Source organism: Pan troglodytes, chromosome 19 (genome assembly GCF_028858775.2).
Source record: "Pan troglodytes isolate AG18354 chromosome 19, NHGRI_mPanTro3-v2.0_pri, whole genome shotgun sequence".
In the NCBI taxonomy this organism is placed as follows: domain Eukaryota; kingdom Metazoa; phylum Chordata; class Mammalia; order Primates; family Hominidae; genus Pan; species Pan troglodytes.
The window spans coordinates 80,201,990-80,226,809 of record NC_072417.2 but is presented as its reverse complement, the minus strand read 5'-3'; the positions used below and the strand labels follow the sequence as shown (position 1 = coordinate 80,226,809).

General features: G+C 43.0%; 1 protein-coding gene and 1 pseudogene across 31 annotated transcripts in view; one reads left to right on the top strand and one right to left on the bottom strand.

Annotated features, from left to right (window-relative positions):
- Nucleotides 1–1,227: 1,227 nt before the first annotated feature.
- Nucleotides 1,228–24,820, top strand: part of HELZ (helicase with zinc finger) — a 167,437-nt gene continuing 143,844 nt past the window's right edge. For 11 of the 31 annotated variants that reach the window (XM_063799214.1, XM_063799211.1, XM_063799222.1 and 8 more), the window contains exons 1-3: nucleotides 1,997–2,083; nucleotides 3,391–3,446; nucleotides 7,696–7,752. The gene's annotated coding sequence lies outside the window, so the exon portion shown is untranslated. Of the gene's footprint in view, nucleotides 1,419–1,964; nucleotides 2,084–3,300; nucleotides 3,447–4,399; nucleotides 4,480–7,695; nucleotides 7,753–7,904; nucleotides 7,952–11,767; nucleotides 11,793–24,820 lie in introns of those variants that run through there. The other 20 variants (XM_063799212.1, XM_054670622.2, XM_054670616.2 and 17 more) reach the window with 13 other exon arrangements.
- Nucleotides 22,024–22,846, bottom strand: LOC104002972 (large ribosomal subunit protein eL42-like; annotated as a pseudogene).

Below are 24,820 nucleotides of genomic sequence, written 5' to 3'. Positions count from 1 at the left end.
CCTTGCCCTCAGCTTATTTCCTGTTTACTTATATTAGGTGGGTGCAAAAGTCACTGTGGCTTTTGTCATTACTTTTGCATAAACTCAGACCACATACCTAAAGGTGCCATGCAAACAAAACCACCATTAAGCCAGTGCATACCAGTGGCTAAATAAGTGCAAAAGAGGAATTGGAAAAGAAGCACCTGGGGTACCCTGGAAAGAGACGTTGGAGCCTTCTTCAGACGGGCCAAGCATTCCCTTTTCCGGCAGGAGGGGCGCTGCCTCCCCCCAGCCTAGCCCATGCCCTTGGTGGCTACCTTGCTGGGCCGTCTAAGAACCTGGCTCCAGGCTCCAGTTTCTCCACTTACTCCGAGGTGAGAAGCGGGTGACTCAGGGGAGGTTGCTCCCCAGCACGCTGCGTTCTTGGCTGGGAATGACTCACTACCTCGTTCCCTCCTTCACGAGTGACCCGGGGCCAATCCCTTAATGTGTCTACACCTTCTCATCAGACCGGGACAATTGCCTGGTGGAGTTTTTGGCTCCCCAGGGGCAGGGCTCCTGTCTGCCACCGTCCACGTTCCTAGTGAGGCTGTTGATAGGGTCTGGAGGAGCGTAAAATCTTCGGGTAGATCCAAGGCCCCAGGCCCTCCCCGTGCACCGAAAGAGGGTTTTAATGCCAGTGCTTCTGCGTTCTTCTAAAGGTAGAGCCGTTCAACAGCATTTTGTACCGAATACAATTCGCAAGCATTCCTGTCTTGGAGGATTTTCTTTTGGGTATCTCCTTGTTGTAAAAACTTGCTTGGAAAAAAAAAAAAAAAGCAACTGGAGCAGGCCTCCAAAGACAGCAAAGCAGGGACCAGAGGCTCTGGGGAGAGCGCGGGAGGAGGCTGACCAAGGGGCCTCCGTTGCTGGGGGGACCTGGGCGGCTGGACGCCGGGGTCAGTACGCTGCTCGCCCCGCGCAGCCGAAAGCGGGCGTGGTGTCGCGGGGAGAGGATGCCCGGCAGCAGTGTGGCCGGCGGGCTGGGGGTACTCGCCCAGGTCAGAGACCTCAGCCCGCACCAAGGCGCCCCGCACTTTCCAGCGCAGCGGGTCGCAGCCCGGAGACGCCGGGCGTCCCCACCTCCAGCCTCCCGAGCTGCAGCGGCGCCCGCGGTTCTCCCCCGGCCCGCCAGGTGGACCCGGACTGGCGCACCCTGCTCTCCGCCCGGGACCCTCCCCCGAGCCCTGGCTGCCTCCGCGCCCCGCCCCGCCCGGAGCCCGCAGCCCGCGCCCCGGATTACCTGCCCCGGAGTCACAGTCCGCAGCCCGGACGCTCCCAGGGTGGCTCCGCGGAGCCTGGAGCCACATTCCTAGGGGAGGGGTCCCCACCTAGAGGGTCGCGGATCACGTTACCCGCCCGGAGGAGGAGACCGCGGGACACAGAGTAAACAAGGGGTAAAAAGTTGCATTTGGCTCAATTTTTTTTTAAAATCGTGCTTCGACGCTGGTGGACTCGGGGACACGGCGTCCTCCCAGCTCCCGGAGCCCAACGGCCCCGGGGCGGTTTCCCAGGGCAGAGGCACCTCTCCGGGCGGCGGGTGCGGAGCTGGTCTGCGCGGCCCTGAAGGCGACCCCGGCCGCTCGCGGGCTTCCTGGAAGCGCGGCCGCAGGAGCAGAAACGCTCACATCTACGCGCACAAATAAATCCGCGAGCAGCTCCGCGCCGCGCCGCGGGCGGCAAGGAAACCTCGGGTTGATTCAATGCAGACGCGGGGCGTCTGCCCGGGCAGGAACGCGGCGAGGCGAGAGGACCGGGCGTGGGGGCAGGGAGGCCGGGGCAGGAGAAAGGGAGAAAACCCCAAAGCCACGTTTTAAAAATGCGGGTGAATTTTCAATGCCGTCAGCCCGGGGGAGGGGAAGGGGCCAGCTGCGGGCGCCGGGGTCGGCGGTCCACCCGGGGCAACTTTCCGGGCGGGAGGCGCGGCCGGAGGGGGCGGCGCCGGCGGCGGGAGGCGGGAGTCGGGGGCCGAGGGGAGTCACTTTAAAGGCTCTTTCTTACCCATAATGCTTTGTGGGGACGTTGACAAGTGGATCCAAGATGGCGTAGAAAGTAATGACAGGTAAGTCCTGACTTCCCCCTTCTCTGCTCCTGGGGCCGCTCCGCGAGCTCCCGGAGCTCTCCGGGGAGGGGACCCGACTCCCCTCCGGTGTCCCGGACCCCGGGCGCGGCGGCCCCGGGGCAGGCTGGGGGCCGGGGCGGCCCGCGGCTGGGCCTGGGAAGCGCGGCTCTTCGAGGCGAGGCCCGGACGCTGGGGCTGTTTACAGCTTCTTCCCCTACTTAGTCCCCTTCCCCTCCGTTGGGGCCCGCAGCGTCCTGGGCCCTGGCAGGAGAGGGGGCCTTGCACGCCCGGCCCGGGAGCCTGTGGGAGGTTTCTCCGGCCCAGAGCACTCTGGGAGGGGGACTCGAGCCTCCCGGCACGTTCCCCTCCTCCGGGTCGCGGCTGGGGGTGGGGAGCGTGCGGGCCTCCCACGCCCCGCTTGATGCCCCCCTCAGGCCTCGGACTTCCACCGGGTGTGGCGGGAGCTGGAGCGGGGGCGTGGGGAAAAGTGGGTCAGGGGTGCGCCCCCTCCCTCCCCCGCGGAGGGCTCTCGGCCCGAGATTCACTTTCTTCCCCCCTTTCCCCGCCCCCTCCTCGGAAATGCTCTTTGGCCCACAAGCACGTCAACAAAAATAAAGATAGGCTCTCTTTTCCTGGAGATTCCTTGAGAGTACTCCAGTACCCTTTTCAAGGGCTCACAGACTGCAGTCTTACCTAGGGAACTTCGATTCCTCTCCCCTAAATTATTGGAGCCTTCTTCACCCTCGCCTTTGCTGAGAAATCTTCAGACAGGGCTGGAAGCCAGGGTCCTCTGATTGTTCTTGGTTCGGGATCCTCAGGTTTTGTTTGCAGTTCAAAAATTGTCATTCCTTCTCCCTCACAACTTAACACTTCTCAGGCAAATCATTAATATAATAAAAAGTGTAACTTCAGAGACAGTGGATTCCTGGAGCGGGGGAAGGAGGGAGGAGTTGTCTGTCTTGCCTAGTTTGTTCTTAATTTTGCTCTCTCTTAAACTCATATTAATGAAATTTCCTCTCCTTCATTTCTTTATGTTTTTGAAAGTAGGGTCAGTCTGTGTTGAAAAAGATGATTTTATTATGTTTTTGAGTTTTAAGAGCATTGTATAATCTATTCTTTTATCTTACTGAAAGGAAATGTTTTAAGGTCAAAAACCAGACTCATTTGCAAAGCTGCACACTGTACCATTTTTGTAACTTTTTCCATTTTAAATGTAGATGCCCTTTCACTTCAGGCTGATAAAATGTTTGCTACTGATAATGTCTGTTACTGGTGTTGTATGGAAACATCTTTTCTATTTGCCTCAGGATTTGGATGAAGTAATGGATCACTAATGAACTACAGTGCTGGTGAGATGTGTAAGGTGAGACTGCAGTTAAAAATGATTTCCTTTTTTTTCTTCTTTATTTTAATCAACTGGTAAGAGTAAGGCTGAAACTGAGTAATTTGATGGGGCCGTCTTTGTTTTCCAAATGTATCACTCAGTCAGTGGGTCTATGGGCAGGGCTAGATTTAGAAAGGAAAAATATGTTGAATGTACCAATCTTTTCAGTTGCTCCAACATACTCAAACATAGTGGTACTTAACTAAGAGCCAAATGTTACTTGCAGCTATTCTTGATCAGTATCTTCACCAGGGATAATTATAGTTTGCCTATTCAAATTTTCTTGCGTAACTTTACTTGGATGTCTTAATTTTATTTGTGTTTTGGTGTCTATCACCTACTGTACATTTAGTCCCGGTGATTATGTATATGGATTTTGTGTGTACCTGGTTTGTGGGACTCGTAAAGTATACCCTTTCCGTTGGAAAGAATTAGGCAGGTCAATCACTCCTGCTTTTATTTTCTGAAAAATGGAGTAGTACTTTTCTCTTTAATAATTATTTTGAAATAAAGATGATAGTGTTGAGATCTGTTTAGCTTATTAGGAAATAGACTAGTTTGTCACTATGTCCTGATCACACACGGTGTGTGAATTTATTCAAAGTGCTTTATTTAATCTAATTTGTAATGCTTTGGATTTAAAGGATATTATTGATACAGTGTTAGTGAATAGTTTTCTGTGCTATAGAGAGGAAGAGAAGTTTGCTGCTTTTACATTTTTCACAAGGAGTTTTCTCAACTTAAAATGTTTTACTAAGTTTTTTTTTAGAAAAATATAAGTAATTGTGGTCTATTGGTTACTGTAGTTTTTTTTTTGTTTGTTTCTCCACTCATCTGGGCCTCTGGATTTTGAAATCCTCTCACAAATTTTTCGTGTCTATCACAACATCTGTTTAAGAAGAATAAGCTATCTTTTTTTTTTTTTTTTCTAGATTGAGGCATGTAATTGACATTTTGCCTTAAAAAAATAAAAACTTAGGAAAGGAAGGTGGACATAAACCAAGATTCTTTTGTAAGTGCACATACCACATTTTCTTGTATTTGAAACTCAGCAGTGCTTATGTTTATTTCATATAATTTTTATTTTTGGCAGAGCAAATATGGATTTTTAAATTTATTTTTATTTTGCAGATGGAGGCGTATTCCTGCCTTAGACCTCCCAATTTGAACTTTATATATGTGTGTATATATACATATGTGTGTATATATGTATATATATGTGTATAGATATGTGTGTATATATGTGTATATATATGTGTGTATTTATATATATAGATAGATTTTTTTTCTCTTTTTTTTTTTTTTTGAGACAGAGTTTCACTGTTGTTGCCCAGGCTGGAGTGCAATGACACGATCTCAGCTCACTGCAACCTCTACCTCCCAGGTTCAAGCAATTCTCCTGCCTCAGCTTCCCGAGTAGGGATTACAGGCTTACGCCACCACACCCGGCTAATTTTGTATTTTTAGTAGAGAGAGGGTTTCACCATGTCGGTCAGGCTGGTCTCGAGCTCCTGACCTCAGGTGATCTGCCCACCTTGGCCTCCCAAAGTGCTGGGATTACAAGCGTGAGCCACCATGCCTGGCCTTATCTTTTTTCTTGAAGCCTACGGATAATTTTGTGGAAAGGAGCCAGTGGTCTGCTTTTTGCCTGTGGAGATGTTTGTTTGTAGTCTAAAATGGAATACTTAGAAGTAGGTAATCTTGTGTGGCTAGTGTTGTTTGACCTGAATTGTGTCAAGACATTTTCCACAGTTCTCACACATGTAGACTCTGTGAAGTGTTAGTATTCATTTCAAAGCGAAGTTAGTGGTTGGCCACTGAACAACTTGTTACACAAAGTATTCTAAAATGGGAAATGCCATAGTATTGAAGGTTGTGGTGAGGTAGAAGTCTGTGTCTCTGAGCTGAATAAAGACAGAGCTTTTTTAGTCTGTCCTTTTGGCTGGGAAGCTAGGACACTATTTTTAGGTAAGGCTGTAGTTTTTGGTAGTAAGTACCTTTCTATTAGCTGGTAAACTTGATTATTGCATTTGTTAAGAAGTTTTATTTTCTAATGCCATAGATATTAAAATGCATTGTCTTAAAGTTGGTATATATTTATAGACTGTCCAGTTTTCACTGGAAGAGGAGTGATGCCAAAACAACAGGAAAAGTCATTTTTACTTGCAAAGGGCCTCGTATAATTAAAAAATCTACAGCATATTCATGAAAGGCTAAGAATAGTGCAGAGGGACCAACAAGTAAGTAGCCCAGATCTTACAGATGCATGTGTTCTCTACTTAAGCAGTAGGCTTGGCATTAATATTGAATGTAGATTAGTCTATAATTGTCTGTCAGAGACCCTAAGATCCAAATACAGGCCCCATACAAGAAATAAGGACCTTTGCCTGTTGTTTCAAATGTATAGAAGATTTTGGGCCAGGTTTATCAACAACAGTTATCCAAGAGATGGGGAGGAACTACTTAAAAAATTATAAGCAAATTTTTAGGTTTAATTTTCATAAACTTAGGTGAATATACATGCAGATGTAATTGGATTTCTAAGTAATGTTTTGAAATGTTTTCTAGAAGAAAAGTGATACAAGTGGAGAGTATGCCATACCATCTTACCATTCATTTCAGTTGATGAGTGCAGTCAGGGTTGCTTCTGTAGCATTGGCTAGAAGCAGCATATAACATGATGGTTTATTGCTTTGAGGGGGGGCTGGGATAATAGTTTTCAGTAATCTTGAATCTGTTAGAAGTTAATATTCCTCTTTTTAAAAGACCACTGTAGATGTAACAGGAAGAATTTTATTTATATATACATGTAATAACTATTTTGGTCAACTTTTAATTATTTAAAAGAAATGGAAAGTTTTTCAACTAATACCAACAGTCATACCAACTTGTTTACTTTTGTGAATTGTACTGGGTCAGTTTCTCCAAGTAAGAGCAGGAAGTTGTTTGGTAAAGCAGAGTGTATACATATATCTTGTCTTTGAACAAAAGAGAACTTGATTCATCGTCAGGTTCTTCAAAGAATGCATGGCATCTTTGTTGACTGAACTATTCTGAAGTGTGAATGTTTGTGATTTTTGTCATTTCTGTGCCATATTTTAGGTGTTCTTGTCACATCTGAATTTGCCTTTTTGCTTCCTTCTGCAGAAATTATCTTTGTTGTGATGAAAATGTCCTATAATGCGAGCTTCCTGTCAGTAGGCAACGTGTTTAACTAATACAGTTTTAAAAAATTATTTACTTTTATGCAAAACTCCTGTATGCTTATGGTAAACAAATTTGAGCAGTACTTATGTAAAGTAAAAAAGGTTAAAAAAAAAGAAAAGCCTCTGTTCTTCTTCTGTCTCTAGTCCTGCACCCTTGAGCTGAATCTGGCAAACAGCTGGGTGTCATATAGCTTTTGGAAGACCTCTCTATTCCTGAGATATTCTGGCAGTGTGGAAGTAGAGTGAGAAGTCAGAAAAGGCATGGTCATTGAACCAGAGTTTGGATGTTGTGCAGGGACTATTCTGTTCTTATTTTCTGTGATAAGTAATAATGATAAACTACCATCAGCTTAAGATAACTGTAATTTGAATTGTGAAACATGAAAACAGTTAGTTCTTTAGTCAGGTTGGTAAAGTTTTGATTTGTTGATCTTTTAAAAGAAATATGCATGAATTGAATTCATGTAATGTTAGGGCTGGTGGGGGTTAATGGTAGTAATGAATTACCATCTGTTGAATCTTAGGATAAGCTGCACAGTATATTTACTATAGGCTTTTTATAACTCATCATCTCCTTTAATTCTCATAGCAACTCACGAGATAGTTATTTCCATTTTACAAAGGAAGAAATTCAGGCTTAAGTGTGACTCAACTAACGTAACGTCACGAGACCAGTAAAGTAGTGGAGCTGGTGTTCTTTCTGGAAAGCCTGTGCTCTTCTTTCTCTAGCTAGTCTAAGTGACTTATTTTCCAGATAAGGAAATTTAGGCCTGAAGAAATTAAATGAGTTGCTCAAGGTCACACAGCTCAGTAGTAGCAACATTAAACCAAGCTTGTTTTTAATCTTTGGAGGCTTATCTCAAGACTCTTGGTCTAGTGCTGGTCATGCTACATTTTATTGAACTAGTGTGGACCAAAAGACCATATGCTGGGAATATTGGATACAAATGCTTTGGAACTGATATCTTGGTGAATGGTGTTTTCTACTATGTATTAAAAAAACTTTCTTCTTTGTCTTTCAGAAATTATAAAGAGCTCTGATGGGCTATTTGGGTGATACCCAGTGCAGTGAACTGCAGGTGAGTATGGTTTAGAACTTTATTTAGAAAACAAGAATTTTATAATGCCTGAAAGAATAAGGTGGGACAAGGGTGAAGTGATACAGGGCTGTAGTGAAACAGTGGTAACCTGAAGGCACAGATCCTAACGGAATCGGTTACTTCTGGAACAGACTGAATGATGAACAAGCTCCGAAGAGACTGCCTGCTGCCTTGTCAGGTTAGTGTGTGTGAAATGAGTGAGGGTAGGTTAATCTTCCACTTCTGTTCAGATGAGTAACTGCATAGGGGCTCAGCTTATCTGTGTGCTATTGGAACTTGAGAGGTCCTTCAGTTTTTGTGTCAGCATTCTTGAGTGGCGATTACTTTGTGCTCCAGTGAACTTGGTTAAGTATTGAATTGTTTTTCCTGTTACCTGCTATTTACATAGTGTCATGAATGACTGTATATATCTGCAGTTTTGAGGATCTAAATACGGAGAACCTATCAATAGAAACAAAAGGTTGAACTTTTTTTCCTAGTGGTTGTACTACCTGTATTGATACTATTAGTCTTTCAGATTATTTACTTTTTGCTGAAATACCTGTTAATTAAAAACAGTTTAGTCTTGAGTATTTATTATTTCACAGTAATTAATCTTCTTGGTCAGCTATAGTGTCTTCGTCTTTCATTATTACACTTAGAAAATGGTAATACTACAGAAACAAATTAGAAGGCTTTTAATACTTTCCTTATGAGGCATCAGAGTTAAAATTATTATTGTTTTTTTGAGACGGATTTTCGCTTTTGTCACCTAGGCTGGAGTGCAGTGAATGGCACGATCTCGGCTCATTGCAACCTCCGCCTCCTGGGTTCAAGCAATTCTCCTGCCTCAGCCTCCTGAGTAGCTGGGATTACAGGCGCCCGCCACCATGCCCAGCTACTTTTTGTATTTTTAGTAGAGCCAGGGCTTTACCATGTTGGCCAGGCTGGCCTCAAACCCCTGACCTCAGGTGATCCACCCACTTTGGCCTCCCAAAGTGTCAGGATTACAGGCGTGAGCCACCACACCTGACCTAAAATTATTTTTTAATTAATTTTCTTCCTTTTTTTTTTTTTTTTTTTGAGAGACAGAGTCTTGGCAGTGTCACCCAGGCTGGAGTGCAGTGGTGCAATCTCAGCTCACTGCAACCTCTGCGTCCCAGGTTCAAGCGATTCTCCTTACCTTAGCCTCCCAAGTAGCTGGAATTATAGGTGCCTGCCACCATGCCTGGCTAATTTTTTTGTATTTTTAGTAAAGACGGGGTTTCACTTTGTTGGCCAGGCTAGTCTCGAACTCCTGACCTCATGATCCACCTGCCTTGGCCTCCCAAAGTGCTGGAATTACAGGTGTGAGCCACCATGCCTGGCCATGAATTTTCAATGCTTGTCTTTTGTGAGATATCTTCATCCGCAAAAAGCTTCAGGTCTTTTTTTTTTTTTTGAGATGGAGTCTTGCTTTTGTTGCCCAGGCTGGAGTGCAATGGGGCGATCTCAGCTCACTGTAACCTCTGCCTCTTCGGTTCAAGTGATTCTCCTGCCTCAGCCTCCCAAGTAGCTGGGACTATAGGTGTGCGCCACCACGCCTGACTAATTTTGTATTTTTACTGGAGATGGGGGTTCACCATGTTGGTCAGGCTGGTCTCGAACTCCTGACCTCAAGTGATCCACCCGCCTTGGCCTCCCAAAGAGCTGGGATTACAGGTGTGAGCCACTGTGCCGGGCTAGCTTCAGCTCTTAATAAAATGACTTTCCATCCTCCCTTTTGCACTCTGGCTAAGACTTAAAAGAATATCTCCAGCTATTTTTTTACTCATCTGGTTTAAGCTGGACTTTTTAGCTTTGTGTTTTTTGTAGTTAAAAAAAAATCTATCTATATTTTCCTTTTAATTGTTCTCAGGTCTTCTGGCCCCTGGTTCTTTGATTTGTCTGAGTCCACACTGCCTTTTAACTGATACAGTCCACTGCTAAGTCAGCAAGTTAGCCTTGAGAATCCCAGAGACTTTAATGTGGCAATATTGTATATTTTTAGGGTTTACAGTGAAACTTGGGCTGACTACTTGCTGATTGGTTAAAGTAATAAATAAGTAAATTGTTAAAGTAATAAATGTTAAACTAATAAATCAAAAAAATTGTTTTTTTTCAAGACAGAGTCTCACTGTGTCGCCCAGGCTGGAGTACACTGGTGGGATCTCGGCTCACTGCAACCTCTGCCTCCTGGGTTCAAGCGATTCTCTTGCCTCAGCCTCCCTAGTAGCTTGGGACTTTCCCATGTTGGTCAGACTGGTCTCAAATTCCTGACCTCAGGTGATCCACCCGCCTTGGCCTCCCAAAGTGCTGGGATTACAGGCGTGAGCCACTACGCCCGGCCAGGTTCTTTGTTTCTTGAGTGTTTGCTCGTTTTGCATGATTTGTCTCCCACGGGTTCATAGGGATGATCAGAGGACCAACTGAGGCAGTTGGCTGGTCCTTGAAAAACTGGGGTTTGGGTTAGTATAGGTCATCATGACCAAGGAGAGTATGAAAACACTCAGTCAAGGCCAAAGTGAGCAGTAGAAGGGAGGGGTGGTCCTTTTGAGACTTTATCAAGCTTGTGTCCTGGAACCCCTTCATTTCCTTGGTAGGGTAGAACTTTATTACTTAATGTTGAATAAATTGATAATAAATAAATTGTTAAATGTTGGGTTATTATCCTAAGACAATTGATTTTCTTTTTGGCATTTCATTTCAAAATATACATTTTAAAATTCATTTTAAATTATGATACATTATAGTTTGATTTTTAAAAACTTACTATATCATGAAACATTTACATCTTATAGATTTTATAATTTAACTTTATATATTGAAAGGCTGCAAAAATAATTTCATCAAGTCATGCTACAATTTACCTAAGTCTTTTTATGTGAAGTATTTATACTGCTGTCTGGGTGGTTTTCAGTTAACACTTTAATCTACATCATTGTAGATACTGTTGCATTTTTTCTAATGATATCTTAAGGATAAATTTTGGAGTGTATTATTATGTTAAGGGGTATCAATGTTTTTATGGCTCCTCACATATATTGTCCTACTGTTTTCAAGGGTGTTATACCAGTTTGTGCTCCTAACAGATATATGGATATACCTGTTTTACCATAAGTAGTAGAGAAAACCATTTTTCTTCAGAAGTTTTTGTGAATTTAATAGTGTAAAATGGCACTTTCATTTCTTTGTTATATCATGTTGAATTTAACTATTTGAGCCTCTTTATGGTGAACTGTTTGTTGATATGAGTTGCTATATTATGCAATTAACTATTGTAGGCTTTGAATGGTAAGGCTGGTATAATATGGTCAGTAAAAATTGTTCACAAGAGTGTGTGGTCAAGGCTGGGTGCAGTGGCTCACGCCTGTAATCCCAGCACTTTGGGAGGCCAAGGCGGGCGGATCACGAGGTCAGGAGATCGAGACCATTCTGGCTAACACGATGAAACCCTGTCTCTTCTAAAAATACAAAAAATTAGCCGGGCGTGGTGGCAGGCGCCTGTAGTCCCAGCTACTCGGGAGTCTGAGGCAGGAGAATGGTGTGAACCCGGGAGGCGGAGCTTGCAGTGAGCCGAGATAGAGATAGCGCCACTGCAGTATAGCCTGGGCAAAAGAGCGAGACTCCGTCTCAAAAAAAAAAAAAAAAAAAGAGTGTGTGGTCAAAATGGTATATGATCTTGGGAAGAGTGTTTGAAGGGGAACAGACGGATTATTCCAGGATTCAGTTCAGCAAGTATTTATTGGGCATCTGCTGTGAGCCCCTTTGTATCACTGCTCCTCTGAGTGGTTCTCAAGTTCTTGTGATGGCATGTGCTGGGTTGAAGCAGGACACTGCTTGAGGCTTGACCATTTGTGGGTTCTGGCTTCTGTTGTCTCTCTCTTTTTTTTTTTTGTGAGGGAGTCTCGCTCTGTTGCCCAGGCTGGAGTACAGTGACATGATCTCGACTCACTGCAGCCTCCGCCTCCCTGGTTCAAGTGATTTTCCTGCCTCAGCCTCCTGAGTATCTGGGATTACAGGTGCGCACTACCATGCCCTGCTGATTTTTGTATTTTTAGTAGAGACGGGGTTTCACCATGTTGTTCAGGCTGGTCTTGAACTTCTGACCTCGTGATCCACCCGCCTCGGCCTCCCAAAATGCTGGGATTACAGGTGCGAGCCACTGCGCCTGGCCTTCTGTTGTCTCTTTGTGGCTGCTTGGATTGCTGAGAAGACCACCACTGTCTAGGCCATCTTTAACTCATTCAGGGCATACCAGTGTGCCATGGCACACCCTTTGAGAAGCTCTGTTCTGAGGGATCCAAACATAAAGGAAACATTGTTCCGTTGACAAGGAACTAATTATCTGTAGAGAGAATAGGGGCACCCCAAAATGAAAGGACTAATAGGAATTTCATAGGTGCCATTGAAGGGGGCCATACAAGGTACTTCAGGATTAAGTGGAGGGAGCGATACTGCCTTCTTGGGGATATCAGGGAACACTTCCACTGAAGAGGTGGCATTTAAATCACACCACCAGGAAGCCGAGAAGCAAAGGGAAGAGGGCATTCTGGAGGGAAGTCTGGGGGTTATGTCAGAAATGTGGGTGTCAGGAAATTGCATATCCAAGTTTCCTGGGTCCTAGGATACATAAAGGAATATAATGGAAGGTAAGACTGCCAATAGGTCAGGACTGGGTTTTGGGGAGTTTTTTTTTAAATATTTAACTTTTTGTTATTTTTATTTTTTATAAAGTTAGGGGTCTTGCTATGTTCCCCAGGCTGTCTTGAACTCCTGGCCTGAAGCACTTGGCCTCCCAAAGTGCTGGGATTACAGGCCTGAGCCACCACGCTTGGCCTTGGAATTTCTTGAATGTTAGAGTAAGGATGAGTATGATGGATTGTAGGGAAGAGAATTGAGAGACAGGGCCTTTAGTTGGGTTCATAGTAGTCTAAGTGAGGGCGATGAGAACCTGAATTGAGTTGGTGGCCATGGAAAGGATTCAAGAGTTATCTTGGAGGTTGAATGGAGAGATGTGGTGACTAATTAGATAGGGTAGGGTGGGAACAATTAATTCTGTATCTCTGTGTTTTTTTTTTCTTTTTTCTTTCTTTTTTTTTTTTTTGAGTACAGTGGTTCCATCTCGGCTCTTTGCAACCTCTGCCTCCTAGGTTCAAGCAATTTTCCTGCCTCAGCCTCCCTAGTAGCTGGGATTACAGGCACAAGCTACCACGCCCACCTAATTTTTGTATTTTTTGTAGAGATGGGGGTCTCCCACGTTGCCCAGCTGGTCTTGAACTCCTGAGCTCAAGCCATCCACCTACCTTGGCCTCCCAAAGTTCTCTCTCTCTCTTTTTTTTTTTTTTTTTTTTTTTTGAGATGGAGTCTCTGTCGCCCAGGCTGGAGTGCCATGGTGCTATCTCAGCTCACTGCAACCTCTGCCTCCTGGGTTCAAGCGATTCTCGTGCCTCAGCCTCCCGAGTAGCTGGGATTACAGGTGCCCGACACCACACCTGGCTAATTTTTGTATTTTTAGTAGAGACGGGGGTGGGGGTTTCTATGTATATAGAACTTGAGTTCTATGTCTCAAGTCAGAGATGAGGCTGTGGTTTTTATGGTTGGGTGGCTGGAAGAATGGGACATTAAAGAAAAAAAAAAAAGAATAGGGAAGTCAGGAGGGAGAATGGCTCTTAGGAGTTTAGAATGAAGATGAATTTGGTTTTGATCGTGTTGAGTTTAAGGAGCTTGTAGAAAGTTGAAATCAGAATTTTAATCCTAGAAGGAACTTCAGAGATTATTGGGGCAACAGCTAAGGAAGTTTAGGGCCCTGAAAAGTTAAGAGGACTCAGTGAGGTCTCACAATTAGTTAAAGCAGAACCAACATGGAAGCTTCAAGATTCCCAGTCCATGACTTTTCTCTCTGCTTCACACTGAGAAATGCTGAAGGTTCTTAGCGGTGGTGTCTCCTCACCCAGGCAACAGTGCTCAATAGAGAGTAGGAAGTGCCATAGTTATGTTGGGGAGTGAGGACTTTATTTTCTTTTAATTTTATTTTTAAATTTTTTGAGACAGGGTCTTGCTCTGTCACCCAGGCTGGAGTGCAGTGGTGCGATCTCAGCTCACTGCAGCCTCCGCATCCCAGGTTTAAGCGATTCTCCCACCTCAGCTTCCCAAGTAGCTGGGATCACAGGGGCATGCCATCACACCCGGCTAATTTTTGTGTTTTTAGTGGATATGGGGTTTCACCATGTGGGCCAGGCTGGTTATGTTTTTTTTATTTTTTTGAGACGGAGTCTCGCTTCTTTGCCTAGGCTGGAGTGCAATGGCTCGATCTCGACTCACTGCAACCTCTGCCTCCCAGGTTCGAGCAATTCTCCTGCCTCAGCCTCCCCAGTAGCTGGGATTACAGTCATGTGCCACCATGCCCAGCTAATTTTTGTATTTTTAGTAGAGACAGGGTTTCACTCAGTTGGCCAGTCTGATCTCGAACTCCTGAACTCAAGTGATCCACCTACCTTGGCCTCCCAAAGTGCTGGGATTACAGGCGTGAGCCACTGCGCCAAGCCCAGGCTGGTTATTTTTTAATTAAAAGTTTTTTATTATGGACATTTTCAGACATACAAAAGTAGAAAGAAGAGTGTAATCAATGCCCATGTACCCATTGTCCAACTTCAACAGCTCTCAGTATTGTTTCATCTGTTTCCTCCCTCTACATCAATTATAGTGAAGCAAAAGTAATCTGGTGACCTTAAATTTTGTGTATTAGCAAGTAAGGAGAGTCAAAAAGTTTAATAGGGTATGTTCTTAGGTCTCTGCATGGGGTCTAGAGTAAAGAGAAAGAGGATTAATTCCAGAATTCCTATGCTGCCGCAATTTTGTGTCTTTGGGCGAATTAACTTAAGTCTTCTGGGACTAAGTCTTGTTTTCCATGACAATGAAAACTTGCTGCTTGTTAAAAATTATAAAATACAATGCCAGACACAGGGGCTCACGCCTGTAATCCCAACATTTTGGGAGGCTGAGGCAGGCGGATCATGAGGGTCAAGAGTTCGCGACCGGCCTGGCCGACATGGTGAAACCCCGTCTCTACTAAAAATACAAAAATTAGCCAGGCATAGCCGGGTATGGTGGTGTGTGCCTGTAATCTCAGCTACTCAGGAGGTTGAGGAAGGAGAATCGCTTGAACCTGGGAGGCGGAGGTTGCAGTGAGCTGAGATTGCGCCACTGCACTCTAGCCTGGGTGACAGAGCGAGGCTCTATCTCGAAAAAAAAAATTATAAAATACAGATGAATAAAAAAGCTGTAATAGCATCACCTGGAGATATCCAGTTTTATTTTTGTAGTAAACTTTTTTTTTTTTTTGAGATGGAGTCTTGCTCTTTGTCCCAGGCTAGAGTACAATGGTGTGATCTTGGCTCACTGCAACCTCCCCCTCCCGAGTTCAAGCAATTCTCCTGCCTCAGCCTCCTGAGTAGCTGGGATTACAGGTGCCTGCCACCACGCCTGGCTAATTTTTGTATTTTTAGTAGAGACAGGGTTTCACCATATCGGCCAGGCTGGTCTTGAACTCCTGATCTCAGGTGATCCACCCATCTCCGCCTCCCAAAGTGCTGGGATTACAGGTGTGAGCCACCGCACCCGGCCTGTAATAAACTTTTCATTTTGTAATAATTTTAGATTTACAGAAAATTTAGAAGTATAGGTCAGAGTTCTCATAAACTCTTTACCCAGTTTCCCCCATTGTTAATGTCTTAGGTTTCCACGGCATGTTTGTCAAATGTAAGAAACCATTGTTGGTACATTTCTTTTTTTTTTTTTTTTCCGACAGAGTCTGGCTCCGTCGCCCAGGGTGGAGTGCAGTGGCATGATCTCGGCTCACTGCAAGCTCCGCCTCCCGGGTTCACGCCATTCTCCTTCCTCAACCTCCCGAGTAGCTAGGACTACAGGCGCCTGCCACCACACCTGGCTAATTGTTTCCATTTTTAGTAGAGATGGGGTTTCACCATGTTAGCCAGGATGGTCTCGATCTCCTGACCTTGTGATCCACTTGGCTTGGCCTCCCAAAGTGCTGGGATTACATGCGTGAGCCACCACACCCAGCCATTGTTGGTACATTTCTATTAACTAATTTTTAGACTTTATTTGGATTTCACCAGTTTTCCCACTAATACCCTTTTTCTGTTCCAGAATCTATCCAGAATCCTGCAATGAATGTAGCGGTTTTGTCTTCTTAGTCTTTTTTGGGCTGTGATAGCCTCTCAGACTTTGTTTTTCATGACAGTTTTCAGGAGTACTATTTGGATATTTAATAGAATGGTCCTCAATTTGGGTTTCTCTGGTATTTTCTTCATGATTAGACTGTTTCTTATCCTTCCTGATTTTCTTATGCAAAATATTCAATACTTACATATTTTACAAAAATGAGATACAATTATTTATAATCTGTTTTTTACTTACAAAATGGGATTATACCATATATATTATTTTGTAACTTCCTTTTGTCACTTCAAATCTTCCCAGTAACCTTATTGTTAACACTGTATAGAAAACTCTGTTCTCAGTTTTAAAGTCTGATTTGAAAATACAGCATTAGAACATAATCTGTTGGTAAATTGAAGATGGCTTTTAAGGGGCTGTGATAGTACTGGTGGTAGTAGTAATGTGATTCTGTGTCTACACAGATAATCTGGAAGCAAAAATCAAGAAACAAAAAGAATAGACAATGTTTTATAGTAATATAATTTTCTTGGCAAGCAGTAACCTTTTCTAGAAGTCAGCCTTTTAGTATAATTTGCTTGCTTTTTTTTTTTTTTTTTTTTTTTTTGAGATGGGGTCTCGCTCTGCCACCAGGCTGGAGTGCAATGCCGCGATCTTAGCTCACTGCAACCTCTGCCTCCCAGGTTCAAGCGATTCTCCTGCCTCAGCTTCCCAAGTAGCTGGGATTACAGGAATGCACCACCAACCCCAGCTAATTTTTTGTGTTTTTAGTAGAGACAGGGTTTCACCATGTTGGCCAGGATGGTCTCCATCTCTTGACCTCGTGATCCGCCTGCCTCGGCCTCCCAAAGTGCTGGGATTACAGGCATGAGCCACTGTGCCCAGCCTTGCTTGCTTCTTAAGTATGGGTTTTTTGTTTCTTCATATCTTTTAAATTAATAAGCATGTTAAGTGATTTGGGAAGAGGCTCAAACTCTTCAAGAAACAATTTGGAATTCTTGAAACTAAGAAGGCTAGCGCCAGAATTGCTGGAAACCCTGAAAAATGGATCAGGAAAAATCAAACTAATAGATGGAAAAAAAATCTCAATTTTAGCTGTTGATATAATTTTTAGAAAATTCAGTTTATCTCAGTCATTAAAACAGATGGCAGAAGGCCCATCAGGATATTTCTTTTATGTATTTAAAACATTCTATACTCTACTAAATTCCACTTATTCTGAAATTTAAGAGAACTTACCTCTTTATGAAAATGATTATTCAAAAGAGACCACGGTTGATGATCTTAGTTTCTAGTTTTCTTCTCTGTAGGCTTAGTCTCTCTTCTAATGCTTCTTGCATACTCAGTGATTTTATGTTTTAGAGAAAAATGCAAGTCTGGCTGAATATTAAGTACAGTACAATGAGTAAAACTACTTTGCAGACTGTTTTGCCTGTGTATACTATAGGACTATATAGATTCCAGTTTTGGAAAAATGCAGATGAACTAAAAGGTAATAAAACATGCCTCTTTGTGACTTGACATGCTAATGAGAACTGAATTTGGTACAGGACAGTTCTTGGTATGCTTGGCATTTAGGCTATTTTAGGTCATCTTTGGGAAATTTAATTATTTATGGAATGGTTTTAGTGAATTGAATGGTTGTCATGGGGATAAAGATGGTATAAAATGGATTCTAATTTATAAGATAGTTGTGTTGGGCAGATAAGGCATTTTACACAATGCATTTAGCTCAAGATAATAGATGATTCAGAGGCCAATTAATTCTATAGGAAGTAATGCTATTTTAGTTTTGGGAGGAGAGCATCTTAGAGAAGTAGATCTTGAAGCATTCGTTAAAATCTGGGTAGGATTTAGGTCCAGAGAGAGGCGAGGAAAGGATGTTCTGGGCAGAGGGAACAATGTTATCAGAGTCTCAGAGGCCTGACTGTGTACTTGGGGCCTGTGTTGGGGTGATGGGCAAGTTAGGTTGTAGCCAGATTGGTGGTGGCCCGGATATCTGTTAATGAGCTTTGACATTATTTTATAGGCATTTCAGAGTTACTGTGCCATCTCTAAAGTATACTTTTTCTCCCTCAGGAAGCATGATACACTTTAGCCACACTGGCTTACCAGGGCCTTGCTGCTCAGTGGGGAAAGGGGCACATTCTGATAGGCTTTCTTCCTCTTCACTTGGGTTATTTTAATTATGTATCAGCTGGGTGCAGTGGCTCATGCCTGTAATCCCAGCACTTTGGGTGGCTGAGGCGGGCAGATCACCTGAGGTTGGGAGTTTGAGACCAGCCTCACCAACACAGAGACACCCTGACTCCACTAAAAATACAAAATTAGCCTGGTGTGGTGGCGTATGCCTGTAATACCAGCTACTCGGGAGGCTCGGGCAGGGGAATCTCTTGAACCTGGGAGGTGGAGGTTGCAGTGAGCTGAGATTGCGTTATTGCACTCCAGCCTGGGCAACAAGAGTGAAACTCTGTCTCTAATAACAATAATAATAATAATAATAATGTATCAATTTGGCTTTTCTTTCGTCACAATAAATTTTTTTTTTTTTTGAGACAAAGTCTCCTCTTATCATCCTGGCTGGAGTTCAGTGGGGTGATCTCTGCTCACTCTGCTCACTGCAACCTCTGCCTCCCGGGTTCAAGCAATTCTCATGTCTCAGCTTCCAAGTAGCTGGGACTACAGGCTTGTGCCACCACTCCCAGCTAATTTTTTGTATTTTTGGTAGAGGCGGGGTTTCGCCATGTTGCCCTGGCTGGTCTCGAACTCCTAAGCTCAGCAATCTGCCGGCCTGGGCCTCCCAAAGTGTATTTACTTTCTAGTTTCAGGTTAGTAACCGAATTTCCACAAGGAAAGCAATTAGAAGAATTAATGGCAAATAACTAACTTAAAAAATGTGGATATCCAATTTTTTCTAGCAATTCTTCTGATATAAATTTTTGTTTTGTTATATAATGAAACATGTAGTTTATTATATTTTTCCTTTAAGTTTTATTGTTTATATAGCCTAGTAAGTAAAGATATCTTGGGGTCTGATTAAGAACCAATTACGGATGTTAGTAATTTCTATCAAAGGAGAAGATAGTGATTATGGTTAACATAACTCATCAGTCTTCTAAAACCTTTAGAAATGCAGTCTGATTCATTGCACCTAAGTTAATTATGTGGTAGATACATATTTTTTTTCTAATAGGCAAATGTATAAGACAGAAATCATCTTGAATTTAGATAGAAGAAATTTTAGTTACTACTGTGGCCTCTTGCTATTTGATCAGTTTACTTTTGCTTAAAGTCTCTCTGTTAACAAAGGATTTGGTCTTTTGAGATCAAAGAAGACCATAACTACATTAACAAGAGAAGTTAATTTGAGGAATATAACTGATTTTTAAAATAAAAGCATATTTCATGACTTGATTTCAAGGTGGTCTGGTGGTTCTTCTCATACTGTCACAGACAGAGGTTCAGAGTGGAAAGATTGATTTTGTTTTTCTTCCAGCGTTTACTTTTGGTCCTGGACCAACCATCTAGCTATGATGCAATTCTTCAAAAGTATTCTACATTTTTTGCCAAGAGAGCTCAATCATTGTTCCATTTGGAGAGGTTCTTTTTGAGGCTCCATTCTTGTCTCTAAAACCTACATATGCAGGAAGGGAAGTGCATGGGTTTTCTGTTTATTCACAGCACACTTATCCTGCTGCATCTCCTTCTTTGTAGTTTTAAAAAATCATGTCGGTTGGGTGTGGTGGCTCACGCCTGTAATCCCAGCACTTTGGGAGGCCGAGGTGGGCAGATCATGAGGTCAGGAGATCAAGATCATCCTGGCCAACATGGCGAAACCGTCTACTGAAAATACAAAAATTAGCTGGGTGTGGTGGTGTGTGCCTGTAGTCCCAGCTACTGGGGAGGCTGAGGCAGGAAAATCGCTTGAACCTGGGAGGTGGAGGTTGCAGTGAGCTGAGGTCACGCCACTGCACTCCAACCTGGGCGACAGAGCGAGACTCCATCTTAAAAAAAAAAAAGTCAAATGTGACATTTAGGTCATATTTTAAAAATAATTCTTACAGTTTTATAAAAATTAGCATATAGTAAAATTGATGTTTTTTGCTATACAGTTTTACTAATTTAACACATGTATAGTTTGTGCAACCATCACCACAATCAGGATACAGGGCAGTGTCATCACCCTAAAAACTCCCTCATGCTATTCTTTTATAGTTACCCCTACCCACCCCATACCTGCTCACAACCACTGATCTGTTCTTCATTTTTATAGTTTTATATTTTTGAGAATAAGATTGTATAAATGGAATCATACAGTATGTCAGCTTTTGAGACTGGGGTCTTTTATGTGGCATAATGTTTTTGAGATTAATTCAAGTTATTGCATATATTGAATACTTGTTCCTTTTTGTTGCTGAGTAGTTTTATATCACAAAGAGGTCTGTTTATTCACTCATTAAAGGACGTTTGACTTGTTTCCACTTTTAGCAATTATGAATAGAACTGTTATGAACATTTGTGTTCAGATCTTTGTGTGAACATAGTTTTCATTTCTCTGTGGTATCTGAGGGGCGAAGGGGATTGCTGGGTCATATAGTGTAGTGTGCGTATTTGATTTTATAAGAAGCTGCAAACCCTTTTTGCAGAGTGGCTAAATCATTTTATATTCCTACTAGCCATGTATGAGGGTTCCAGTTACTGTACATCCCTTGGTGTTATCAATATTTTTAATTTAGCCATTCTAATAGGTATGTAGTGGAATCTAATCATGGCTTTAGTTTGCATTTCCCTAATGGCTAATAACACTGAACATCTTTTATGTGCTTATTTGTTATCATTATATCCTGTTTGGGAGTATCTGTTGAAATCTGTTGCTCAGTTTTTATTTGGTTAGTTTTCTTATTGTTGACTGTTGGGAGTTCTTTTTTTTTTTCTTTTTTCTTTTTTTTTTTGAGGTGGAGTCTCACCCTGTCGCTAGGCTGGAGTGCAGTGGTGCGATCTCGGCTCACTGCAACCTCCGCCTCCTGTGTTCAAGCGATCTCCTGCCTCAGCCTCCCGAGTAGCTGGGACTACAGGTGCATGCCACCACACCCAGATAATTTTTGTATTTTTAGGAAAGATGGGGTTTCACCGTGTTGGCCAGGATGGTCTTGATCGCTTGACCTTGTGATTCACTCGCCTCAGCCTCCCAAAGTGCTGGGATTACAGGTGTGAGCCACCACGCCCGTCAGGGAGTTCTTTATATGTTCAGATCTGAATCCTTTTTCAAATAAGTGATTTGCACAGAATTTCTCCCAGTCTCTAACTTGTCTTTTATTCTTTTAACAGTGTCTTTTTCATGGTACAAAAATGTTTAATTTTGATAAAATTTATCGATTTTGCTCTTTTGTCAGATTGTGCTAAGATGAATCAATTTTAGAACAAGTTTCTGTTTTATAAAAGTGGCAAAAAGTAAGTTAGGGATGGGACACTGTCTGAAAGTTGACTTTTGTGGAAGGATGCAAATGTTACCATTTTATGGAAAGATGGTGCTAATTAATACACTCCTTTGTCTTGGGACACTTAGGATTTTTGCTTAACCAAGGAGATAATTGGCTTAGGGGTGTGTGTGTGTTTTACATTTTTTAAAATGGTAATCACTAACATTGCGGTTACTAACACAGACATACTTTTTATAATGCAGAACTATGTTAACCCTGTTTCAGAATTAAAAGGTGATATTTTACTGTCACATTTGGTGCTTTTGGGAGTGCTGGACTTTGGGTTTTTAATCTGTTGGAATAGCATTAGAACCTTAGTTGCTTGTGGGCTCAGAATCAGTGTCGTGGTAAAAGTAGGAGTTGTCGGGCTGCCTGGATTTGAATCCTGCCTCTGTCGTTTACAGTGTAACTGGATAAGTTAACTCTGTGCTTCAGTTTCCTCATCTGTGAATGGGAATGATAATAACAATTCTAATATCTATTTTATAGGGTCATTGTGAGGATTAAATTAGATTACGTACATATAATCTTTTAAACATCTGGCACACAATGAACCTTCGGTAAAAGCTTCTTGTTATTACTGAAGTAACTTTATAAGTTGTTAAAACAAATGCTTTGGGCTTATATATATATGTAATTTTTTTTAACATAAACTCAAGATTTTATTGTCTTCATAATAAAAGATGACACATAGAACTGGATCACTTGACCCTTTCTCTTCTTATCTCCTTCCAGTTCAAAATGCTTGCATCTTTTTCATAGCCAGCATTCTCTTAGATCTGTTTGGGCTCAACGCACTCAAGTCTTAGCACAGTCTTCTTTGTAGTTTTAGCCTTTTTCTGGAAGATCGGCTTAGTTTGCCCACCATAGCCACTCTGTTTCGTATCATAACGCTGCTTTCCCTGGGCATACAGAGAATCCTTGCCCTTGTACTGTGTCGCTTTGTGGGGTTGGTGCTTGCCACACTTCTTACAGAAAGTCCGGCGGGTTTTAGCAACGTTCACCATGTTTGCATGAGCACTATGGGCATGGAAAGCTAGGCTTATATTTTTAAGACACAGAAGAATCATATATCACACTAAGCCATTTGTCTCCCATGCTCACTTATTTTTTCTCTTTACACTTACTGTTATTAGTAATAAATAACATGATCATTGTTATTAATAATCGTGTATACACTATTTTACAAGACAATTATCAGTTCATTTGGTACTGATCAGATTATCTAAATTAAGACTGTCTTGGTTCCAACTGCCTGAAATATCAACCTAAACTGACTTAAGCTGGAAAAAAGTTTCTTGGCTTACCTAACTTCGAAGTCCAGGCACAGCTAGCCAGAGCTGGATTCAGGGGTCAGGTGATGTCATCAGGACTTAGTTTCTCCCTGTGAATCAGCTCTGCCTTTTCCTGTATAGACTTCAGTTGCTGACACTGTAAGAAAAATGGCTGCGATATATTCAACCCCCTGTAGTTTCTCAGAATTTAGATTCAGCTGAAAGGAGCTTCAGTTTCTTTCCCAGAAGCCTCAGTGAGTCTCATGGTGTCTCATTGGCTCTTACAGGGTCATATGGCCTACCCTGAGCCAATCCCTGTGTTCAGGGCTGTGAGGCTCGGATTGGCCAGTTAGTGTCACATGCCACCCCGCATCCCTGGTGGAGTTAGCTCTTCAGGAACCACATGGTCTGAGAGATGGGGAGAGGTGAATTCTCGAAGGGAAATTGTGGGCTTTTATTACCAGGGAAGGGAATGGGTATTTGGTGGCAGAACAACTAACGTTCATTGCATGGTATTAGTCTCTTTTTATAGGTCAGCAACAGATCAGAGGAGTTAGTGGATTTGGATTAGAGTCCTGGTTTCTGATTTCAGCTTTCTTGCTTGTGAAGTCACATCCTCCAAGTCAGTGTTTCTCACAGGGATAGGAGTTTAAAGGAAATTAGTGTTTTATGTTCCTTTGATAAAAGTTTGGATAATTTTTTTTTCTTTGAGAGGGAGTCTTGCTCTGTCGCCCAGGCTGGAGTGCAATGGTGCAATCTCAGCTCACTGCAACCTTCGCCTCCTGGGTTCAAGCGATTCTCCTGCCTCAGCCTCCCGAGTAGCTGGGACTACAGGCATGTGCTACCACATCCGGCTAATTTTTTGTATTTTTAATAGAGACGGGGTTTCACTTTGTTAGCCAGGATGGTCTCAAACTCCTGAGCTCAGGTGATCTGTCCGCCTCAGCCTCCCAAAGTGCTGGGATTACAGGCGTGAGCCACCACGCCCGGCCAAGTTTGGATAATTTTTAACAGGAAGAGAAAGAGTCAAGACAGATGGGGCGGACCTCAGCAATGGGCGAATGTGATGCTTCTTCCTACATTGGTGTGCTTAATGTGCTTAATGTGACTCAGCTCCAGCGACTTCCATTCCCTGGGCCACTCTGTCCCTGTGGGAAAAATCCTTAGAGACCCAACTTAGTATCTTCTTTTTTTCTTTTTTGAAACGGAGTCTCGCTCTGTTGCCCAGGCTGGAGTGCAGTGGCGCGATCTCGGCTCACTGCAAGCTCTGCCTCCCGGGTTCACGCCATTCTCCTTCCTCAGCCTCCCGAGTAGCTGGGACTACAGGCGCCCGCAACCACGCCAGGCTAATTTTTTTTTTTTTTTTTGTATTTTTAGTAGAGATGGGGTTTCACCATGTTAGCCAGGATGGGCTCGATCTCCTGACCTCATGATCCGCTTGCCTCGGCCTCCCAAAGTGCTGGGATTACAGGCGTGAGCCACCGTGCCCGGCCCCACTTAGTCAGTATCTGCCCTTGGATCTGGCTGTTACGTTCAGGTAGCAGGATCACATACAATAGATACAGATGTATCGATGTGTCCTAGGCAGGGGTGTCAGCTACACTCTTGAAGTGTATCTGGGAGCTGGCCTCATTTAGAAGTACTTCTAGATCTCTCACTGCGTATTATCCATAGTCCATTTTAGCATGGCCTGAGATGTTTTCTCATTTTGACTTTGACAGATAGTTTTGCTTTTATGCTTGATAAACCACTTTAGCTTCTTCAGAAGGAGTGGGTGCAGTAAGGTCATGCTGTTTTCTGAAAAGCTCGACAAAACAGCTGAACGGAGCATGCGTTGTATTGAGTTCCACACTACAGCTAAGTGACCCTACTGTGATTCAGGTAGATCTTGGAAACTAGTCATCAGGCCCTGATTAACAAAGGTAATTGGGGTAGATATCCACTTCTGAGGAAGGGTCGTAAATTGAGTCATTTCCTCTCAAAGCTCCTGAAATTCATAGTTCTGCCCTTAATCTCTACTTACATATTAATGTTACCGAGCTCTCCCTGGCTAATATGTTTGGGAATCATTGTTGATATTAATCTTTGTGATCATCC